This window comes from Triticum aestivum, chromosome 3A (genome assembly GCF_018294505.1).
Source record: "Triticum aestivum cultivar Chinese Spring chromosome 3A, IWGSC CS RefSeq v2.1, whole genome shotgun sequence".
NCBI classification, from domain to species: domain Eukaryota; kingdom Viridiplantae; phylum Streptophyta; class Magnoliopsida; order Poales; family Poaceae; genus Triticum; species Triticum aestivum.
The window spans coordinates 645,407,305-645,431,486 of record NC_057800.1 but is presented as its reverse complement, the minus strand read 5'-3'; positions in this window follow the sequence as shown (position 1 = coordinate 645,431,486).

Below are 24,182 nucleotides of genomic sequence, written 5' to 3'. Positions count from 1 at the left end.
ACATGAAAGTTGCTCAGAACGACGAGACGAATCCGAATACGCTCTCTGTTCATCTGTCATGTGTCCCTAGCATAGCGAACAACCTTTCCCCTCCTGTTCGTATGGCCAAAAATGCCAAACTTCGGGAAAGCATTCCCGGATGTTATCCCCTTCACCGGTAACGTGTAGCACCATGTTAGAACACGTCTAGCTCTGCCCGTTGTCCTGTTATGCTCTTGCTTGCTATGTATTTACTGTTTCTCCCCCCTCTTCTCTTCGGTAGACCCCATGATGGCTGTCGATGCCGCTGTGATTGACTACGTCACCGACGACCCCTCCTTCTCATCTGAGCAACCAGGCAAGCCCCCCCCCCCTTTGATCATCCCGATATCGCCCATTCCATTCTCTCATGCTTGCATTAGATTTTTCCACTATTATTGTTTGATCCTATTCTGATGCATAGCCTGCTTTTGTAACATGCTCATTGTACCTTACCTGCTTATCCTAAACTGCTTAGTATAGATTGGTTAGTGGTCCATCAGTGACCCCCACCTTGTCCTAGTTGCCCCGCTTTTTGTTCGATGACTCGATCAACGTGATCGACGTACAGGCCCCGACACCGCACATCACCCCCTAGTTGTACGACTCTGTAGAGTTACTATCAATGCCGAGGGTGACACCTCATACATCACTCCTGATGAGATCTCTATAGTGTAGCTATTCGGTCGTGGTCATCGAGGGTGATTTCCCCCTTTACCACTCCGATACGACTCTGTCGTGCAACCCCTCAAGTGTGAACCTCGAGGGTGGTTCCTCTTACGTTCACCTTGATGATTACATCGAGTGGAATCCACCGAGGGTGCTTCCTCAGGGTTCCTCTTGGTGTTAGACACACAGTTACTATGGTTATTATGACTTTACACTGAACCATGTTACTAAAGATGGGTCGGCCCTGAGGGGTACCCGCGCGTGTCGGCCCTGAGGAGTACCCGCGCGAGCTTAATTGCGAGTGATGTGGAGTCGGGTTGACCTGGAAGTTGCCTGCGAGATACTTACGAGGCATGGTCGGGCATTCTTAGCCCTTGCCGCAAGTCCTCGAGACGGGGCGATGGGGTCACATCGATCGTGAGTGTCTGCTCGTTACCGCATGCTCCTAATCCACTATGTTTTGGATATTTGATCTGAGAGGCCTCTGGCCTGATAGCGCTAACCATCATGTGGGCATAGTATGGGTGTTCTGCGTCATATGCATCAGTCGAAGCTTATTAGACGTTAACGACTGAGCGGCGCGTGCTGAGTTCGACTGGTAAGCACCTGCCTTTTTGAAGGAGGTAGCTAGGTCTGCTCACCAGTCGCCCACGCAACGTGCAGGAGTTCCCAGGGTGATGTCCCAAGACCCCTGGGGGCATAGGTTTAGTCCGGCGTGCTTGACCTCTCTATTAAGCCTAGGTCGGGTTGCGGCGTATTGTTTGGCCGAGGCCGAGCATGACCCAGGAAAGTGTGTTCGGCCAGAGTTAATCGAGTGTGGTGGGTAAGTTGGTGCACCCCTGCAGGGAAGAAAACATCTATCGATAGTCTGTCCTATGGTAACAGACACTTGGAGTTGTATCCCGATCGATACAACTAGAACTGGATACTTGAGGTGATAACTGGATAGTATGGCTCTGGGATTGCTTTCTCGTAGGGAGTCGAGGAAGAATCTCTGGGCGAGGTTGATAACACTACTACTACTTTACTTTATGCTAGTCCGCACTCTTCTAATGCTGCAAGACCACTGAAGATGCTGAAGATGCTAGTCTTCGGTAGGACTAGGCTCTCCCTCTATTCTGGCATTCTGCAGTTCAGTCCACAGATACAACCCATTTCATTGATACCGATGCATATGTAGTGTAGACCCTTGCTTGCAAGTACTTTGGATGAGTACTCACGGTTGCTTTGCTACCCTCTTTTCCCCCTTCTTTCTTCTTTCCGGTTGTTGCAACCAGATGGTGGATCCCAGGAGCCAGATGCCACCCAGTCGACTACTACTACTATGTCAGGACCCCGATTATAAGTCACACCAATCTAGCCTGTAACACCTCATATCACTTTGCGGCCTCACGCACGGTATTCCCGCGGGTGTCGCCTTACCATGGACCGGGACCGTTTGCGCCTTTTGGCTCACGTATATGATAGTGTCGCTAGCATCCATATGACAGAGAACCCGGACCGACATGACTAGTCGGGAACCCAAAGTGGCACTAACTTACGGGGACAGGCATACATGAATCAACATCGAGCATGTCGGTCAGCAGCGTGTGAATCCAGGCTGTAGCACTGGGCTAACAGGACTCCGGGAACCCGGGCTGTTGCAGGCTAGGCAGGACTCCGGATGTCACCGTGTGACATTTCCCCGAAGGGACAGACACGGGAACGAAGTGAATCACATGCCGGCCAGTCAAGTGCTCCGGAGCAGTAGTGCTGGGCTAGCAGGACTCCGGTGAACCGGGCTGTAGCGGACTACTATGGCTCATGGAAGCACAAGACTACATTTCCCCATAAGAGAGGCTACCAAGGATAAACAACTAGGTTGTCGGATCACACACATACCAAGCATTTCAATCATACACACAATATGCTCGATATGTGTAAATACAACATGGCATCACAACATAACTCTACGACTCAAGTATTTATTCATTAGGCTCCGAGGAGCGAGATATTACAAACATGGGTCTCATGACCCAACATTCAGAGCATACAAGTCAAAGCACATGCGGAAGCTTAACTTGTCTGAGTACAGACAACTAAAAATGAAGAAGGTTGAGGAGCCTGACTATCTACAAGACCCTCCCAAGGGTACAAGATCGTAGCTCAGGTAACAAGCTAAACGTCGAAGTCCAAGCGGAACTACTAGTGAGACTGATGTCTCTCTGCAAAACATAAATTAAGCAAACGTGAGTACAAATGTACCCAGCAAGACTTACATCAGAACTAGCTACATATGCATCATTATCAACAAAAGGGGTGGTGGGGTTTAACTGCAGCAAGCCAGCTTTTGACTCAGTGGCTAACCTGAACTATGACTGCAAGTAACTCTTTTGAGGTGGCGCACACGAGTCCACATATTCACCATATCAATACTCCACTATGGATCCGCTCCCGTCTCCCTACGAGAAGGCCATCCATAGCACTCACGCTTATCTTGCGCATTTTAGAGTATCCACTTTCACTTGTCTATGAACTATGCAAGGGGTCCAAGTTTCCATATCCGAGGAATCCGGCTATTCGAATAGATAATGATAACCCTGCATGGGTGTACTTCTTCACACACGCTCTAGCCACTTACCACCATGTACACATCGTGTATCTCGGCAACCTTCAAGTGGAAGCCTGGTGAGGGAGTCGGCCACAACCTGACTAACCAACAAGTCTCTAGTCCAGGTTTATCGCCTATTCGGGTTCCATCCGCAAGGAGATCCGGCCGGGGTGTCACTCACGGCCCCAAACGATGTGAGCAGGGTTCCCAAGCCCACCATCCGGGTGCCACTTGGTACACGGGGACACTGTGCCTAGTGTGTCCCAAGCCCACCTGTACCGGGTGCCACCTGGTAGACTACTAACACTACCTACAAACACCAGAAACTAGTTGCAACTCCTGGACAGAGATCAGGTTGATTAATAAGTCAAGAGAGCTTGGAGTGCCCGGAGCCCAATGTGTGGTAGTAACTGTTCATGGATCACAAACACAGAACTCGATTCCTAAGGACGGCTGCAATGAGACAACCCACCATGTACTCCTCCATGGCCTCTCACCGCTACCTTAACCAAATCGTGTTCACACCCTTAGCTCTCAATAGTAGGACATGTTCACCACATTCCAATTCATCCCCGATGAATCAGACCTGACTCAACTCTAAGCAGTAGAAGGCATGACAAACAAACATGAATGAGTAGGCACATCAGGGCTCAAACAACTCCTACTCATGCTAGTGGGTTTCATCTATTTACTGTGGCAATGACAGGTCATGCAGAGGAAAGGGGTTCAGCTACCACAGCATGTAACAGTTGAAACGTTGTTGTCCTAATGCGGTAAAAGAGAGCAGGAGTGAGAGAGTGGGATTGTATCGAAATGAACAAGGGGGTTTTGCTTGCCTGGCACTTCTGAAGATAGTATAGTTCTTCATCGGTGTCATCGATCTCATTGTCGGAACATCGTCTACTGAGAGGGGACAATTACCGGCAAACAAGGAAGAACACAATCAATGCGATGCAACAATATGATGCATGATCATGACATGGCAATATGCTGTTGATTGAGCTAATGCAACTAGCAACAAGTTAAATGGAGTTGGTTTGAACACTAGGTTCAAATTCAAATTCCATATGTGCTTTCTTAAATGCCATTAATTCAAATTGTCAGGTACAGTGGCTGTAAGTTGTTCAAACATGCATGAGAATGGTACAGATGGATAGATTGAATTTTTCTGATCATTTTTCATATATAAAACATTTCATTTGGAGCTACGGTTGATTTTCTATGAATTTTTGAAGTCTTAAACATTTTCTGGAATTTCCTAGATTAAATTAAACCTAGAAAATAGCTTATTGCGTCAGCACTGCATCTTTATGACGTCAGGAGGTCAACAGGGCCGGTCCAGGTCAAACCTGACCAGTGGGACCCACTGGTCAGTGACCCGGTGCCAGTTTGTCTCACACACAGGTGGGGCCAGTCAACGATGACGTCAGCGGGTCAACTAACGTGCGGGGTCCACTATGTTTAGGTTAAAATTTAATAGGGTTTTACCCCGTGGTTAAATAGGCGGTGGGGCCTACATGTCAGTGGCTCTAGAGGGGTGATTAGTGGGCTCATTAGCAACTAATGATGTCGCAACGTCGGCCTCGCCGGAAACTGGCCGGCGGCAACCATTCCACACGGCGGAGGCGTCGGGTTTTGCCATACGGCAACCATTGGGCTCGCGGTTTGGCCCTACGGGCTACTGGACGTGCACCGCATCCAACGGAGCAGGCGGCTAGGCGAGGGGAGGTCAGGAACTATGACGGCAACCACTTGGGCGGCGGCCGGAGCTCGGGCAATGGCGGAGATGGCGCTATAGGCGGCAGTGGGTCAAGCCAAGGGCACCAGTGGGTTGCCCTCGCTCGCCCGCATCCAGGGGTGGCACCTGCTGGTCGTGGGGCGATCTGTAGCAGAGGCGGCGGCAAGTTGGGCGGCGGCCGGAGTTCGGCCAAGGCGGGGCTATGGCCTAGAGGTCAAACGCAGCCAGGGAAGAAGGTGAAAACGACTCGGGGGCTCACCGCGAGTTCGTAGGGAGGGTAAGTGGGATCGGGGACGTCCTACCAGCGGCGAATTCGGCGATGGCGTTTGGTGGCCGAGGCAGTGAGGAAGATGACGATGGTTCGTAGGGAAATTCACAGCGTCGAGGCGGAGCAAGTGAACGCAGCCACGGGGCATGGGGGCGACGGTGGACATGCGGATGGCGGACGGCGGCGACGAGCTCCGCTCAGGCGCGTGTGGAGAGAGAGCAGAGGAGTAGGAGGAGCGCAGGGAGAGTGAGAGGGTCCGGGGGGTTGTGTGGCGTCGCAAAAGGCATCCAGGGGGAGGAGGGGCCAGGGAAGCAGGAGGTGGCCAGGGCAGCGTCGGCGCTCGCCACACACCTGTTTGTCCTCCTAGCAGAGGAGGAAGAAGACACGTGAGTGTTGGGTAACGTAGTAATTTAAAAAAAAATCCTACATACACGCAAGATCATGATGATGCATAGCAACGAGAGGGGAGAGTGTTTCTACGTACCCTCGTAGACCGGAAGCGGAAGCGTTAGCACAACGCGGTTGATGTAGTCGTACGTCTTCACGGCCCGACCGATCAAGCACCGAAACTACGGCACCTCCGAGTTCTAGCACATGTTCAGCTTGATGACGATCCCCGGACTCCGATCCAGCAAAGTGTCGGGGAAGAGTTTCGTCAGCACGACAGCGTGTTGACGATCTTGATGTTCTATCGTTGCAGGGCTTCGCCTAAGCACCGCTACAATATTATTGAGGATTATGGTGGAGGGGGGCACCGCACACGGCTAAGAAAACGATCACGAAGATCAACTTGTGTGTCTAGAGGTGCCCCCCTACCCCTGTATATAAAGGAGCAAGGGGGAGGCTGGCCGGCCCTTGGGGCGCGCCAAGGAGGGGGGAGTCCTCCTCCTTGTAGGAGTAGGACTCCCCTTTCCTAGTCCAACTAGGAAGAGAGAAGGGGGAAGGAAAGAGAGGGAGAGGGAGAGGGAAAGAGGGGCCGTGCCCCCCTCCCCTAGTCCAATTCGGACTCCCCATGGGAGGGGGCGCGCCACCTCCTCGGCTGCTGCCCTCTCTCTCCCCTCGGGCCCACTAAGGCCCAATACTTCCCCGGGGGGTTCCGGTAACCCTTCCGGCACTCCGGTTTTCTCCGAAATCACCCAAAACACTTTCGGTGTCCGAATATAGCCGTCCAATATATCGATTTTTATGTCTCGACCATTTCGAGACACCTTGTCATGTCCGTGATCATATCCGGGACTTCGAACAATCTTCGGTACATCAAAATATATATACTCATAATGAAACTGTCATCGTAACGTTAAGCGTGCGGACCCTACGGGTTCGAGAACAATGTAGACATGACCGAGACACATCTCCGGTCAATAACCAATAGCGGAACCTGGATGCTCATATTGGCTCCTACATATTCTACGAAGATCTTTATCGGTCAGACCGCACAACAACATACGTTGTTCCCTTTGTCATCGGTATGTTACTTGCCCGAGATTCGATCATCGGTATCTCAATACCTAGTTCAATCTCGTTATCGGCAAGTCTCTTTACTCGTTCCGTAATACATCATCTCGCAACTAACTCATTAGTTGCATTTCTTGCAAGGCTTAAGTGATGTGCATTACCGAGAGGGCCCAGAGATACCTCTCCGACAATTGAAGTGACAAATCCTAATCTCGAAATACGCCAACCCAACATGTACCTTTTGGATACCCCTGTAGAGCACCTTTATAATCACCCAGTTACGTTGTGACATTTGGTAGCACACAAAGTGTTCCTCCGGTAAACGGGAGTTGCATAATCTCATAGTCACAGGAACATGTATAAGTCATGAAGAAAGCAATAGCAACATACTAAACGATCGGGTGCTAAGCTAATGGAATGGGTCATGTCAATCACATTATTCTCTTAATGATGTGATCCCGTTAATCAAATGACAACTCATGTCTATGGTTAGGAAACATAACCATCTTTGATCAACGAGCTAGTCAAGTAGAGGCATACTAGTGACACTCTGTTTGTCTATGTATTCACACATGTATTATGTTTCCGGTTAATACAATTCTAGCATGAATAATAAACATTTATCATGATATAAGGAAATAAATAATAACTTTATTATTGCCTCTAGGGCATATTTCCTTTCAGTCTCCCACTTGCACTAGAGTCAATAATCTAGTTCACATCGCCATGTGATTTAATACCAATAGTTCACATCAACATGTGATTAACACCCATAGTTCACATCGACATGTGACCAACACCCAAAGGGTTTACTAGAGTCAATAATCTAGTTCACATCGCTATGTGATTAACACCCAAAGTGTACTGAGGTGTGATCATGTTTTGCTTGTGAGAGAAGTTTAGTCAACGGGTCTGCCACATTCAGATCCGTAAGTATTTTGCAAATTTCTATGTCAACAATGCTCTGCACAGAGCTACTCTAGCTAATTGCTCCCACTTTTAATATGTATCCAGATTGAGATTTAGGGTCATCTGGATCAGTGTCAAAATTTGCATTGACGTGACCCTTTACGACGAACCTTCTGTCACTTCCATAATCGAGAAACATATCCTTATTACACTAAGGATAATTTTGACCGATGTCCAGTGATCTACTCCTAGATCACTATTGTACTCCTTTGCCGAACTCAGGGCAGGGTATACAATAGGTCTGGTACACAGCATGGCATACTTTATAGAACCTATGGCTGAGGCATAGGGAATGACTTTCATTCTCTCTCTATCTTCTGCCGTGGTCGGGTTTTGAGTCTTACTCAACTTCACACCTTGTAACACAGGCAAGAACTCCTTCTTTGACTGTTCCATTTTGAACTACTTCAAAATCTTGTCAAGGTATGTACTCATTGAAAAACTTATCAAGCGTCTTGATCTATCTCTATAGATCTTGATACTCAATATGTAAGCAGCTTCACCGAGGTCTTTCTTTTAAAAAACTCCTTTCAAACATTCCTTTATGCTTTGCAGAATAATTCTACATCATCTCCGATCAACAATACGTCATACATATACTTATCAGAAATGTTGTAGTGCTCCCACTCACTTTCTTGTAAATACAGGCTTCACCGCAAGTCTGTATAAAACTATATGCTTTGATCAACTTATCAAAGCGTATATTCCAACTCCAAGATGCTTGCACCAGTCCATAGATGGATCGCTGGAGCTTGCATATTTTGTTAGTACCTTTAGGATCGACAAAACCTTCTGGTTGCATCATATACAACTCTTCTTTAATAAATCCTATTAAGGAATGCAGTTTTGTTTATCCATTTGCCAGATTTCATAAAATGCGGCAATAGCTAACATGATTCGGACAGACTTAAGCATAGATACGAGTGAGAAATTCTCATCGTGGTCAACACCTTGAACTTGTCGAAAACCTTTTTGCGACTATTCTATCTTTGTAGATAGTAACACTACTATCAGCGTCTGTCTTCCTCTTGAAGATCCATTTAATCTCAATGGCTCGCCGATCTTTGGGCAAGTCAATCAAAGTCCATACTTTGTTCTTATACATCGATCTCATCTCAGATTTCATGGCCTCAAGCCATTTCGCGGAATCTGGGCTCATCATTGCTTCCTCATAGTTCATAGGTTCATCATGGTCAAGTAACATGACCTCCAGAACAGGATTACCATACCACTCTGGTGCGGATCTCACTCTGGTTTACCTACAAGGTTCGGTAGTAACTTGATCTGAAGTTACATGATCATCATCATTAGCTTCCTCACTAATTGGTGTAGTAGTCATAGGAACAGATTTTTGTGATGAACTACTTTCCAATAAGGGAGCAGGTACAGTTACCTCATCAAGTTCTAATTTTCTCCCACTCACTTCTTTCGAGACAAACTCCTTCTCTAGAAAGGATCCATTCTCAGCAATGAATATCTTGCCTTCGGATCTGTGATAGAAGGTGTACCCAACATTTTCTTTTGGGTATCCTATGAAGACGCACTTCTCCGATTTGGGTTTGAGCTTATCAGGTTGAAACTTTCTCACATAAGCATTGCAACCTCAAACTTTAAGAAACAACAACTTTGGTTTCTTGCCAAACCACAGTTCATACGGTGTCGCCTCAACGTATTTAGATGGTGCCCTTTTTAATGTGAATGTAGCTGTCTCTAATGCATAACCCCAAAACGATAGCGGTAAATCTGTAAGAGACATCATAGATCGCACCATATCAAGTAAAGTACGATTATGACGTTCGGACACACCATTACACTGTGGTGTTCTAGGTGGCGTGAGTAGTGAAACTATTTCACATTGTTTTAACTGAAGGCCAAACTTGTAATTCAAATATTTGTCTCTGCGATCAGATCGTAGAAACTTTATTTTCTTGTCACGATGATTTTCCACTTCACTCTGAAGTTTTTGAACTTTTCAAAAGTTTCAGACTTATGTTTCATCATGTAGATATACCCATATCTACTGAAATCATCTATGATGGTCAGAAAATAACGATACCCGCCGCGAGCCTCAACATTCATCGGACTGCATACATCAGTATGTATTATTTCCAATAAGTCAGTTGCTTGCTCCATTGTTTTGGAGAATGGAGTCTTAGTCATCTTGCCCATGAGGCACGGTTCGCAAGCATCAACTGATTCATAATCAAGTGATTCCAAAAGCCCATCAGCACGGATTTTCTTCATGCGCTTTACACCAATATGACCTAAACGGCAGTGCCACAAATAAGTTGCACTATCATTATTAACTTTGCATCTTTTGGCTTCAATATTATGAGAATGTGTATCACCACAATCGAGATCCAACAAACCATTTTCATTGGGTGTATGACCATAGAAGGTTTTATTCATGTAAACAAAACAACAATTTATTCTCTTACTTAAATGAATAACCGTATTGCAATAAACATGATCAAATCATATTCATGCTCAACGCAAACACCAAATAACACTTATTTAGGTTCAACACTAATCTCGAAAGTATAGGGAGTGTGCGATGATGATCATATCAATCTTGGAACCACTTCCAACACACATCGTCACTTCACCCTTAACTAGTCTATGTTCATTCTGCAACTCCCGTTTCGAGTTACTACTCTTTAGCAACTGAACCAGTATCAAATACCGAGGGGTTGCTATGAACACTAGTAAAATACACATCAATAATTTGTATATCAAATATACCTTTGTTCACTTTGCCATCCTTCTTATCCGCCAAATACTTGGGGTAGTTCCGCTTGCAGTGACCAGTCCCTTTGCAGTAGAAGCACTTAGTCTCAGGCTTAGGTACAGACTTGGGCTTCTTCAATTGAGTAGCAACTTGCTTGCCATTCTTCTTGAAGTTCCCCTTCTTTCCCTTTGCCCTTTTCGTGAAACTAGTGGTCTTGTTAATCATCAACACTTGATGCTCTTTCTTGATTTTTACCTTCATCGATTTCATCATCATGAAAAGCTCGGGAATCGTTTTCATCATCCCTTGCATACTATAGTTCATCACGAAGTTCTACTAACTTGGTGATGGTGACTAGAGAATTCTGTCAATCACTATTTTATCTGGAAGATTAACTCCCACTTGATTCAAGCGATTGTAGTACCCAGACAATCTGAACACATGCTCACTGCTTGAGCTATTCTCCTCCATCTTTTAGCTATAGAACTTGTTGAAGACTTCATATCTCTCAACTCGGGTATTTGCTTGAAATATTAACTTCAACTCCTGGAACATCTCATATGGTCCATGACGTTCAAAACGTCTTTGAAGTCCCGATTCTAAGCCGTTTAAGCATGGTGCATTAAACTATCAAGTAGTCATCATATTGGGCTAGCCAAACGTTCATAACGTATGTATCTGCTCCTGCAATAGGTCTGTCACCTAGCGGTGCATCAAGGACATAATTCTTCTGTGCAGCAATGAGGACAAACCTCAGATCACGGATCCAATCCGCATCATTGCTACTAATATCTTTCAACTTAGTTTTCTCTAGGAACATATAAAAATTAAACAGGGAGCAACATTGCGAGCCATTGATCTACAACATAGATATGCTAATACTACCAGGACTAAGTTCATGATAAATTAAAGTTCAATTAATCATATTACTTAAGAACTCCCATTTAGAAAGACATCCCTCTAATCTTCTAATTGATCACGTGATCCAAATCAACTAAACCATAACCGATCATCACGTGAAACGGAGTAGTTTTCAATGGTGAACATCACTATGTTGATCATATCTACTATATGATTCATGCTCGACCTTTCGGTCTTAGTGTTCCGAGGCCATATCTGCATATGCTAGGCTCGTCAAGTTTAACCTGAGTATTCTGCGTGTGCAAAACTGGCTTGCACCCATTGTAGATGGACGTAGAGATTATCACACCCGATCATCACGTGGTGTCTGGGCACGACGAACTTTGGCAATGGTGCATACTCAGGGAGAACACTTTTATCTTGAAATTTAGTGAGAGATCATCTTATAATGCTACTGTCAATCAAAGCAAGATAAGATGCATAAAAGATAAAGATCACATGCAATCAAAATATGTGACATGATATGGCCATCATCATCTTGTGCCTTTGATATCCATCTCCAAAACATCGTCATGATTTCCATCGTCACCGACATGACACCATGATCTCCATCATCTTGATCTATATCAATATGTCGTCACATGGTCGTCTCACCAACTATTGCTCTTGCAACTATTGCTATCGCATAGCGATAAAGTAAAGCAATTATTTGGCGCTTGCATCTTATGCAATAAAGAGACAACCATAAGGCTTCTGCCAGTTGCCGATAACTTCAACAAAACATGATCATATTATACAACAACCTATATCTCATCACGTCTTGACCATATCACATCACAACATGCCCTGCAAAAACAAGTTAGACGTCCTCTACTTTGTTGTTGCAAGTTTTACGTGGCTGCTACGGGCTTAGCAAGAACCGTTCTTACCTACGCATCAAAACCACAACGATAGTTTGTCAAGTTGGTGCTGTTTTAACCTTCGCAAGGACCGGGCGTAGCCACACTCAGTTCAACTAAAGTTGGAGAAACTAACACCCACCAGCCACCTGTGTGCAAAGCACGTCGGTAGAACCAGTCTCGCGTAAGCGTACGCGTAATGTCGGTCCGGCCGCTTCATCCAACAATACCGCCAAACCGAAGTATGACATGCTGGTAAGCAGTATGACTTATATCGCCCACAACTCACTTGTGTTCTACTCGTGCATATAACATCAACACATAAAACCTAGGCTCGGATGCCACTGTTGGGGAACGTAGTAATTTCAAAAAAATTCCTATGCACACGCAAGATCATGGTGATGCATAGCAACGAGAGGGGAGAGTTTGTCTATGTACCCTCGTAGACCGGAAGCGGAAGCGTTAGCACAACGCGGTTGATGTAGTCGTACGTCTTCACGGCCCGACCGATCAAGCACCGAAACTACGGCACCTCCGAGTTCTAGCACACGTTTAGCTCGATGACGATCCCCAGACTCCGATCCAGCAAAGTGTCGGGGAAGAGTTTCGTCAACACGACAGCGTGGTGACGATCTTGATGTTCTCCCGTCGCAGGGCTTCGCCTAAGCACCGCTATAATATTATCGAGGATTATGGTGGAGGGGGGCACCGCACACGGCTAAGAAAACGATCACGAAGATCAACTTGTGTGTCTAGAGGTGCCCCCTGCCCTGTATATAAAGGAGAAAGGGGGGAGGCCGGCCGGCCCTTGGGGCGCGCCAAGGAGGGGGACTCCTCCTCCTAGTAGGAGTAGGACTCCCCTTTCCTAGTCCAACTAGGAAGAGAGAAGGGGGAAGGAAAGAGAGGGAGAGGGAGAGGGAAAGAGGGGCCGCGCCCCCCTCCCCTAGTCCAATTCGGACTCCCCATGGGAGGGGGCACGCCACCTCCTGGGCTGCTGCCCTCTCTCTCCCCTCAGGCCCACTAAGGCCCAATACTTCCCCGGGGGGTTCCGGTAACCCTTCCGGCACTCCGGTTTTCTCCGAAATCACCTGAAACACTTCTGATGTCCGAATATAGCCGTCCAATATATCAATTTTTATGTCTCGGCCATTTCGAGACTCCTCGTCATGTCCGTGATCATATCCGGGACTCTGAACAACCTTCGGTACATCAAAATATATAAACTCATAATGAAACTATCATCGTAACGTTAAGCGTGCGGACCCTACGGGTTCGAGAACAATGTAGACATGACCGAGACACGTCTCCGGTCAATAAACAATAGTGGAACCTGGATGCTCATATTGGCTCCTACATATTCTACAAAGATCTTTATCGGTCAGACCGCACAACAACATACGTTGTTCCCTTTGTCATCGGTATGTTACTTGCCCGAGATTCGATCGTGGTATCTCAATACCTAGTTCAATCTCGTTATCGGCAAGTCTCTTTACTCATTCCATAATACATCATCTCGCAACTAACTCATTAGTTGCATTGCTTGCAAGGCTTAAGTGATGTGCATTACCGAGAGGGACCAGAGATACCTCTCCGACAATTGGAGTGACAAATCCTAATCTCGAAATACGCCAACCCAACATGTACCTTTGGAGACACCTGTAGAGCACCTTTATAATCACCCAGTTACGTTGTGACGTTTGGTAGCACACAAAGTGTTCCTCCGGTAAACGGGAGTTGCATAATCTCATAGTCATAGGAACATGTATAAGTCATGAAGAAAGCAATAGCAACATACTAAACGATCGGGTGCTAAGCTAATGGAATGGGTCATGTCAATCACATTATTCTCCTAATGATGTGATCCCATTAATCAAATGACAACTCATGTCTATGGTTAGGAAACATAACCATCTTTGATCAACGAGCTAGTCAAGTAGAGGCATACTAGTGACACTCTGTTTGTCTATGTATTCACACATGTATTATGTTTCCGGTTAATACAATTCTAGCATGAATAATAAACATTTATCATGATATAAGGAAATAAATAATAACTTTATTATTGCCTCTAGGGCATATTTCCTTTCACCGAGCCCCTGGTGGGCTGGGCCAGCAGTGTCAGGCCAGGTGGCTGCACGGTTGTTGGGCCACAGGTAACACAGGTAGTCTCTCTCTCTCTCTTTTATTTCCGTTTTTTCTATTTTTTGCTGTTGTTTTTTATTTAGTAAAAATACTAAACCACTTGGTAAAATCCTGAAAATAATTTTAGGCACCTTTCAAGTATTTCCCAACAGCCCTCAAGTACTTTCAGGATTATTTGGACAATTAAAAATATTTATAAGATTTAAATGTCCAAATTCAAATACTTATGGATTTATTCAAAAATCCAAAGTGTCCTAGAAAAATGTGCACCATTTTTGGCAGAGGTTCAAGACCAATCCAAAGATGATGAACATTTTTGGGAAGGCATTTTGGGTTCATTGAAAATATTTTTATTTGAACCTAGTTGAATTCTTTCTGATGCTAGGGTTTGGTCAATACCCATTTCAACTTAAATAGAATTAAACATGATGCAACAAGATGCAAAACACCGGGCAGTACCAGCAGCTAGGGATGTGACAACTCACCCCCACTAAGCAAGAATCTCGTCCCGAGATTCAAGATGTGAGGTAAAAAGACAGAGGGGACACAAAGCTAACACGATCTTCGTGATCCAACTGTCCTTCTCGAAGATGTTGATTCATTGCTTCAATTTAATCTTGACATCTTTGCTTTCGAGATCTCCATCCAACACGATGATGGCAGAAAGAAACTCTATAGGAATCGATCTCCTCGAAGATCGAATACTCAGGATCAACTCATGGAGTGAGACGTTGAAACATATCTTGAGCCGAGACACAAACACACCTCAGGGGGAATGGCAAGGAACTGATGACAAAGGTTCAATAGGTAGGCAACAATTCCACGCTTAATTAGATGGTGAGGGGGTTTCAAGTAGCAAGGAGTTATGTTGCCCATAATACCATAACGAGGCACCTTAGGGAAAGGTGACTCGTAGAGCATTTCCCTTAAGTGGCAAAAAGAATTACTTTTGATACAAAGATCATTGAAACTCTTTATACCAGCCTGAGGTAATCACAATCGATCGTTGGAAGGGGTTCGAAAGAATGTCATACTCCGACTAGGATGGATGATGTGGACTACCTTGTTGAAGACAACGCAATGGATGATTTTTAGCTTATCATCAGAAATGGATGGGACCCATGGTAAGTCCACTTTTGAAGATGATCCTGAACAACAACTACTGAGGTGCAAGCTGGAAACAAAATGCAAATGTTGGGAATGATTCTGGTAACTGGGGAAGAACTCAACAGTCTAGAGTGTTTCCAACGTTCCAATGGTTATAGAATCATCGAAGAAACTGAGAGCACAAGGATCCATAAGGAACAACTTCAAGAATAAGTCACACTAAATCCTCATGGAGAAGATGGTCAAATAGCTCAATCAAGATACTACAATGGTAGATCTTCTGGCTAGGTGTGTCGGCCAGAACATCAACCTTGTCGGGGACCTACATCATAGATCTTGGAAAAGTTCCAACCATCATATCTGCCTAAGATTCAGATCTGGTTGGTAACAGGATATTCCAGACCCATCGAGTCTAGAAGAAAATGAAAGTTTGCAACACAAATCGACGAGATGGCGTTGCGAGATTCTCAGGAAATGGACTATGGTAGTAAGCTCCAAAACATGAGCTGGTTCTGCTAACACATGTGATCATGTTGTCCCAGACAAGCATGACCACGTAGTAGTCTTATAATAAAAACACTACCGAGTTCAGGTGGGGAACCATCATCGAGGATAACAAAGTCCTTGCATAAGGCATGCTCTTAAGAAGGAACTTCTTCTCCTTGAACAAATCAATCAGTGGCTTGGTGTGCTAGGGAATACATATGGAGTGGAGGTAATTAATCTACCAAACCATATAATACATTCACACATGCATAACTAACTTGGGATGGTACCAGAGGAAACAAAACAATCTTTCTCAAACTCATGGCGGCAACTTGCTCCAAATGCACATGAATTTGAGGAAGTCACTTCTTCCATCCAAGCATAAGCTTCATGAATGGAACACGAAGGCATTGCTTACAAAGCTTCCAATACTAGGTTGATGTTCAACATGAATCATGGGAGAGACAAAATGCTACTGATGGGCTCAACAGCAACTCATCGGAATTTCCATATCACTGGACTTCCACCATCATGTGAACATGGTGATAGCATTGGTCAAACCAAAAGATGTAATGGTGTATGCTCGAGGGACCAACCACGAGTAAGGCAACATTACAAACATCGTTGGTTCTGATTTGACTTGACGATAGTCCATACTCAAGTCAAAGTTCTGACAAGATGATAGACCCAGCAACTGATCACGAGGACCAATTGATGAAGATATCATCTTGCTTCAGCAACTATCAAAACACAAGGATATCCCTTTGGGATGAACTAAGTCAGACAGGCTATCATATTCCAACTCTCCAAGTTGTTATTTAGATTAACCAACTATTTCAGGGTATCCAACACAGATTCTTGGAGAAATAGTGGTTTATAGAAAAAATCAACTTGATCACAAACTCAACATAGCGGTCAGGTGATAACCAGGTAATACTTCCGAGAAGATATTCGGAAAATCACGAACCACCGATATGTTACAAAGCTCAAGATCAATCTTGCTTTTCAGGGCAAGACGATATGATCAAGGGAGCGAGGGGTTGACACAATCCTAACTCATTGATCGAAGAGTGCACCAGGAAATATGGACTAGGTAACAAGATCAATCTTAGAATGGTAGTTCAATAACCAACATGCTAAGAATGACAATATTGTCCATTTACTACCAAGCAATGGGTTGCTCGGAGTATTGATTTCACACATCACAATTCACTTGTCGGCATTCTGGTTACAACAACACGAGGACCGAGGAATGAATGATGATGGTGAGAAGTATCACTGCATCAAGAATGCATAAGAGGTGGTGCAATTCCCATGACATTCCTAACATAAAGATGGTAACACTCCAAGGTAGAACATAGCAAAAGCTGGATTGGCATTTTGATCTGCGATACAACTGCTTTGACCCAATCCCAGAAATGGACGAGGTACTAGAGTTTGTTTCCCCTAGTCATTCCGGAATAGAATGGCTTGACGGACCACAAGAATAATAGGCATTGATGAATGAATGCATGCATACTCTTGACTATCAATTGATAGATGAAGGTCAGAAAACAACTAGGGATGAACAACTCGAAGGAACATATAACTTTCTGAGTTGGAAATGCATGGATTGGCATGTCGAACAAGTTCAACATATTTCTTTTGGATGACCCATGCAGAAAGGTAGAACTAGCAGAGTCACAATATAGAATCGAGAACTCCTCAGGAGTACTCTAATGGTGATCTTTTGGTTCAAAGAACTTCTACCTTAATGGTTCATGGTATTTGGAAGAAGGAAATACCACGGGCCTCGAGGACTATCACAAGGTTACTAATATCTTAAGGGAACTAACAAATACTAACAACATGAAGTAAGGTGAATCTCGGGTTCAAAACCCAGGAGTAGAATACCTACTAACTAAATAACATCACGAGATGCTTTCGAGAATGGTGGCCAGAATCATCATACTGGGAACACCAAACATGGCTAGATTACTAATTGTAAGATACCCTAGTGTCATAATAACAACTCCAACATATATGTCAAGGCAATAGAGTACCTCAACTCACTGATTAGTGTGCTTAATCTGGCCAAAAAGGACTTCAGGAACGGGAGGAAGGGATTTGCAGATGCATCAGACTGTTTAGAAACCTGGGATGACTCGGACAGCATAACGGCTGTAAATGCTCAAAATGATTTGAGACATCCTGCAAAATGGTGGCATAACCACTCAACATCACAACATCAAGGTTCTGAGGCCAGCTATGAACATATGGAAGTAGTAGGAACTGAACTGAGGCTTGAACTCAACAATCCTAGGCAACTACGGTTTAGTAACATGTCATCCTAAGAGATAGAAGAGAAGCCTAGTTCTTAACCCCCGTAGAACAGAAGAGGTTGACTCAGATTAGAAGGCCTTAGGGTAAAGGAGTAAAAAGAGCCTTACGTTCCCATCCACAATCAATTCCCTTATATAACTAAAGCATTTCTAGACTCAACTTCGACCAGCTTGGCTTGGTAATCCTACAGGCAGTCAGGCTCTGATACCAAAGCTGTCAGGACCCCGATTCTAAGTCACACCGATCTAGCCTATAACACCTCATATCACTTTGCGGCCTCACGCACGGTATTCCCACGGGTGTCGCCTTACCATGGCCCGAGACCGTTTGCGCCTTTTGGCTCACGTATATGATAGTGCCGCTAGCATCCATATGACAGAGAACCCGGGCCGACATGACTAGTCGTGAACCTAAAGTGGCACTAACTTACGGGGACAGGCATACATGAATCAACATCGAGCATGTCGGTCAGCAGCGTGTGAATCCGGGCTGTAACACTGGGCTAACAAGACTCTGGGAACCCGGGCTATAGCAGGCTAGATAGGACTCCGGATGTCATCGCGTGACATTTCCCTGAAGGGACAGACATAGGAACAAAGTGAATCACATGCCGGCCAGTCAAGTGCTCCGGAGCAGTAGTGCTGGGCTAGCAGGACTCCGGTGAACCGGGCTGTAGCGGACTACTATGGCTCATGGAAGCACAAGACTACATTTCCCCATAAGAGAGGCTACCAAGGATAAACCACTAGGTTGTAGGATCCCACACATACCAAGCATTTCAATCATACACACAATATGCTCGATATGTGTAAATACAACATGGCATCACAACATAACTCTATGACTCAAGTATTTATTCATTAGGCTCCGAGGAGCGAGATATTACAAACATGGGTCTCATGACCCAATATTCAGAGCATACAAGTCAAAGCACATGCGGAAGCTTAACTTATCTAAGTACAGACAACTAAAAATGAAGAAGGCTGAGGAGCCTGACTATCTACAAGACCCTCCCAAGGGTACAAGATCGTAGCTGAGGTAACAAGCTAAACATCGAAGTCCAAGCGGAACTACTAGTGAGACTAACGTCTCTCTGCAAAACATAAATTAAGCAAACGTGAGTACAAATGTACCCAGCAAGACTTACATCAGAACTAGCTACATATGCATCATTATCAACAAAAGGGATGGTGGGGTTTAACTACAGCAAGCCAGCTTTTGACTCAGTGGATAACCTAAACTACGACTGCAAGTAACTCTTTTGAGGTGGCGCACACGAGTCCACATATTCACCATATCAATACTCCACTATGGATCCGCTCCCGTCTCCCTATGAGAAGGCCATCCATAGCACTCACGCTTATCTTGCGCATTTTAGAGTATCCACTTTCACTTGTCTATGAACTATGCAAGGGGTCCAAGTTTCCATATCCGAGGAATCCGGCTATTCGAATAGATAATGATAACCCTACATGGGTGTACTTCTTCACACACGCTCTCGCCACTTACCACCATGTACACATCGTGTATCTCAGCAACCTTCAAGCGGAAGCCTGGCGAGGGAGTCAGCCACAACCTGGCTAACCAACAAGTCTCTAGTCCAGGTTTATCGCCTATTCGGCTTCCATCCGCAAGGAGATCCGGCCGGGGTGTCTCTCACGGCCCCAAACGATGTGAGCAGGGTTCCCAAGCCCACCATCTGGGTGCCACTTGGTACACCGGGCCACTGTGCCTAGTCTGTCCCAAGCCCACCTGTACCGAGTGCCACCTGGTAGACTACTAACACTACCTACAAACACCAGAAACTAGTTGCAACTCCTGGACAGAGATCAGGTTGATTAATAAGTCGAGAGAGCTTGGAGCGCCCGGAGCCCAATGTGTGGTAGTAACTGTTCATGGATCACAAACATGGAACTCAGTTCCTAAGGACGCTCGCAATGAGACTACCCACCATGTACTCCATGGCCTCTCACCGCAACCTTTACCAAATCGTGTTCACACCCTTTGCTCTCAACAGTAGGACATGTTCACCACATTCCAATTCATCCCCGATGAATTAGACCTGACTCAACTCTAAGCAGTAGAAGGCATGACAAACAAACATGAATGAGTAGGCACATCAGGGCTCAAACAACTCCTACTCATGCTAGTGGGTTTCATCTATTTACTGTGGCAATGACAGGTCATGCAGAGGAAAGGGGTTCAGCTACCACAGCATGTAACAGTTGAAACGTTGTTGTCCTAATGCGGTAAAAGAGAGCAGGAGCGAGAGAGTGGGATTGTATCGAAATGAACAAGGGGGTTTTGCTTGCCTGGCACTTCTGAAGATAGTATAGTTCTTCATCGGTGTCATCGATCTCATTGTCGGAACATCGTCTACTGAGAGGGGACAATTACCGGCAAACAAGGAAGAACACAATCAATGCGATGCAACAATATGATGCATGATCATGACATGGCAATATGCTGTTGATTGAGCTAATGCAACTAGCAACAAGTTAAATGGAGTTGGTTTGAACACTAGGTTCAAATTCAAATTCCATATGTGCTTTCTTAAATGCCATTAATTCAAATTGTCAGGTACAGTGGCTGTAAGTTGTTCAAACATGCATGAGAATGGTACAGATGGATAGATTGAATTTTTCTGATCATTTTTCATATATAAAACATTTCATTTGGAGCTACGGTTGATTTTCTATGAATTTTTGAAGTTTTAAACATTTTCTGGAATTTCCTAGATTAAATTAAACCTAGAAAATAGCTTATTGCGTCAGCACTGCATCTTTATGACGTCAGGAGGTCAACAGGGCCGGTCCAGGTCAAACCTGACCAGTGGGACCCACTGGTCAGTGACCCGGTGCCAGTTTGTCTCACACACAGGTGGGGCCAGTCAACGATGACGTCAGCGGGTCAACTGCCATGCGGGGTCCACTATGTTTAGGTTAAAATTTAATAGGGTTTTACCCCTTGGTTAAATAGGCGGTGGGGCCTACATGTCAGTGGCTCTAAAGGGGTGATTAGTAGGCTCATTAGCAACTAATGATGTCGCCACGTCGGCCTCACCGGAAACTGGCCGGCGGCAACCATTCCGCACGGCGGAGGCGTCGGGTTTTGCCATCCAGCGACCATTGGGCTCGTGGTTTGGCCCTATGGGTTGCTGGACGTGCACCGCATCCAACAGAGCAGGCGGCTAGGCGAGGGGAGGTCGGGAACTACGGCGGCGACCACTTGGGTGGCGGCCGGAGCTCGGGCAACGGTGGAGATGGCGCTACAGGCGGCAGTGGGTCAAGCCAAGGGCACCAGTGGGTTGCCCTCGCTCGCCCGCATCCAGGGGTGGCACCTACTGGTCGCGGGGCGATGTGTAGCAGCGACAACGGCAAGTTGGGCGGCGGCCGGAGTTCGACCAAGGCGGGGTTATGGCCTAGAGGTCAAACGCGACCAGGGAAGAAGGGGGAAACGACTCAGGGGCTCACTGCGAGTTCGTAGGGAGGGTAAGTGGGCTCGGGGATGTCCTGCCAGCGGCGAATTTGGCGACCGCGTTCGGTGGCCGAGGCGGTGAGGAAGATGACGATGGCGGTGATGCTGCAGGGCATCCGGGGCACGTTCTTCGGCTTGGAGATTCACGGCATCGAGGCGGAGCAAGTGGACGCAGCCACGGGGAATGGGGGCGGCGGTGGACATGCGGACGGCGGCGACGAGCTCCGCTCGAGCGCGTGTGGAGAGAGAGCAGAGGAGGGGGGGAGCGCGGGGAGAGTGATAGGGTCCGGGGGGGTTGTGTGGCGTCACAAAAGGCGTCCAGGGGGAGGAGGGGCCAGGGAAGGAGGAGGTGGTCAGGGCAGCGTCGGCGCTCGCCACGCACCTGTTTGTCCTCCTGGCAGAGGAGGAAGAAGACACGCAAGCCCCTGGTGGGCTGGGCCAGCAGTGCCAGGCCAGGTGGCTGCACGGTTGTTGGGCCGCAGGTAACACAGGTAGTCTCTCTCTCTCTCTCTCTCTCTCTCTCTCTCTCTCTCTCTCTCTCTCTTTTATTTCTGTTTTTTTCTATTTACTACTGTTGTTTTTGATTTAGTAAAAATACTAAAGCACTTGGTAAAATCCTGAAAATAATTTTAGGCACCTTTGAAATATTTCCCAACAGCCCTCAAGTACTTTTAGGATTATTTGGACAATTAAAAATATTTATAAGATTTAAATGTCCAAATTCAAATACTTATGGATTAATTCAAAAATCCAAAGTGTCCTAGAAAAATGTGCACCATTTTTGGCAGAGGTTCTAGACCAATCCAAAGATGATGAACATTTTTGGGAAGGCAATTTGGGTTCATTGAAAATATTTTTATTTGAACCTAGTTGAATTCTTTCTGATGCTAGGGTTTGGTCAATCCCCATTTCAACTTAAATAGAATTTAAACATGATGCAACAAGATGCAAAACACCAGGCAGTACCAGCAGCTAGGGATGTGACATACTACCCGATGGATCCTACTACTACATGGAGGCCGCCGAAGACCAGGAGTAGTTAGGAGGTCCCAGGGAGGAGGCCTTGCCTTTTTGATCAATGTTGCTTTTGTGCTAGCCTTCTTAAGGCATCCTTGATTAACTTATGTATGTACGCAGATATTGTTGTTTCCGCTGACTCGTTTCTATTCGAGCTTATGTATTCGAGCCCTCGAGGCCCCTGGCTTGTAATATAAAGCTTGTATTATTTTATTTGTGTCTAGAGTTGTGTTGTGATATCTTCCCGTGAGTCCTTGATCTTGATCGTACACATTTGCATGTATGATTAGTGTACGATTGAATCGAGGGTGTCACAACAAGTCTCTTTACTCGTTCCGTAATACATCACTGTCGGATCACGGGTTCCGGCATAACCCTTAAGGTTTGAACACTGGGGTGCGCGCGAAGATCCCCCCCCTATCGATCTGCGTTCTAACTTAGCCTAGATCTCACGAACTAACTCAACGAACCCGCAACACAAAGAACATGAGATTTATACTGGTTCGGGCCACCATTGTGGTGTAATACCCTACTCCAGTGTGGTGGTGGTGGATTGCCTCTTGGGCTGAGGATGAACAGTACAAAGGGAAGAACAGCCTCCTCAGGTTGAGGTGTTCTTATGCTTGGTGTACTTGTGTGGCTGAGGATGATCTTCGATTTTATCCCGCCTATGGTGGTAGCTAGTCCTATTTATAGGGGCCCTGGTCCTCTCCCCAAATATTGAGCGGGAAGGGAGCCAAGAACGGCGAATTTGAAAGGGGACATCTAGTACAAGCTATCCTGACAAAAGGTGGTCTTCGCATGCCAAAGGTTCTGGCGGTGATGCCGTCCTGGGCTCCATGGTGACCGCCGTCTTGCCGTCCTTCTGGTCTTGGTCTCGTTGCACCAATATGGAAACCTTTGCTTGATGCCTCGGTACTCCGCGCCTGCGCTTGCCCCCTTAGGACCAAAGAGGAAAGAAGGACGCTACGCGCGCTGGCGCCTGCTTGGTCTTGATCGTCATGGCTTACGTCACGAGAACCTCGCGAGGTTTTCCCGACCTTGAACTCTCCGCCCCTCACGAGCCGGCCTGAGGAGGCTGCTCCTGAGGATGTCTTGCATCGTCCGCCTCGTGAGGGATTCCTTGTTGATGAAGATGGGCCATACAGGACTGCCAGCAAAGCCACACCATGGGCCACAAGCAGGCAAGTCTGGGGACCCCCGTTCCCAGGACGCCGACAGTAGCCCCAGGGCTCAAGGCGCGCTCGGGCTTGGCTTCGAGGTGAAGCCAAGGGTCAAGTGCAGAGTGCCGCGGGCCCCAATAGCCTGCAGCCTCGGTCGACGTGTGGCGGTGGATTTGACGTGGGCGTCTCCGCTTCCCCATGCTGCCTCGGCAACTACCCAACGTGATAAGTCCCTGCGACATGCAAGGAAGACCATCATTACCTGTGATCATG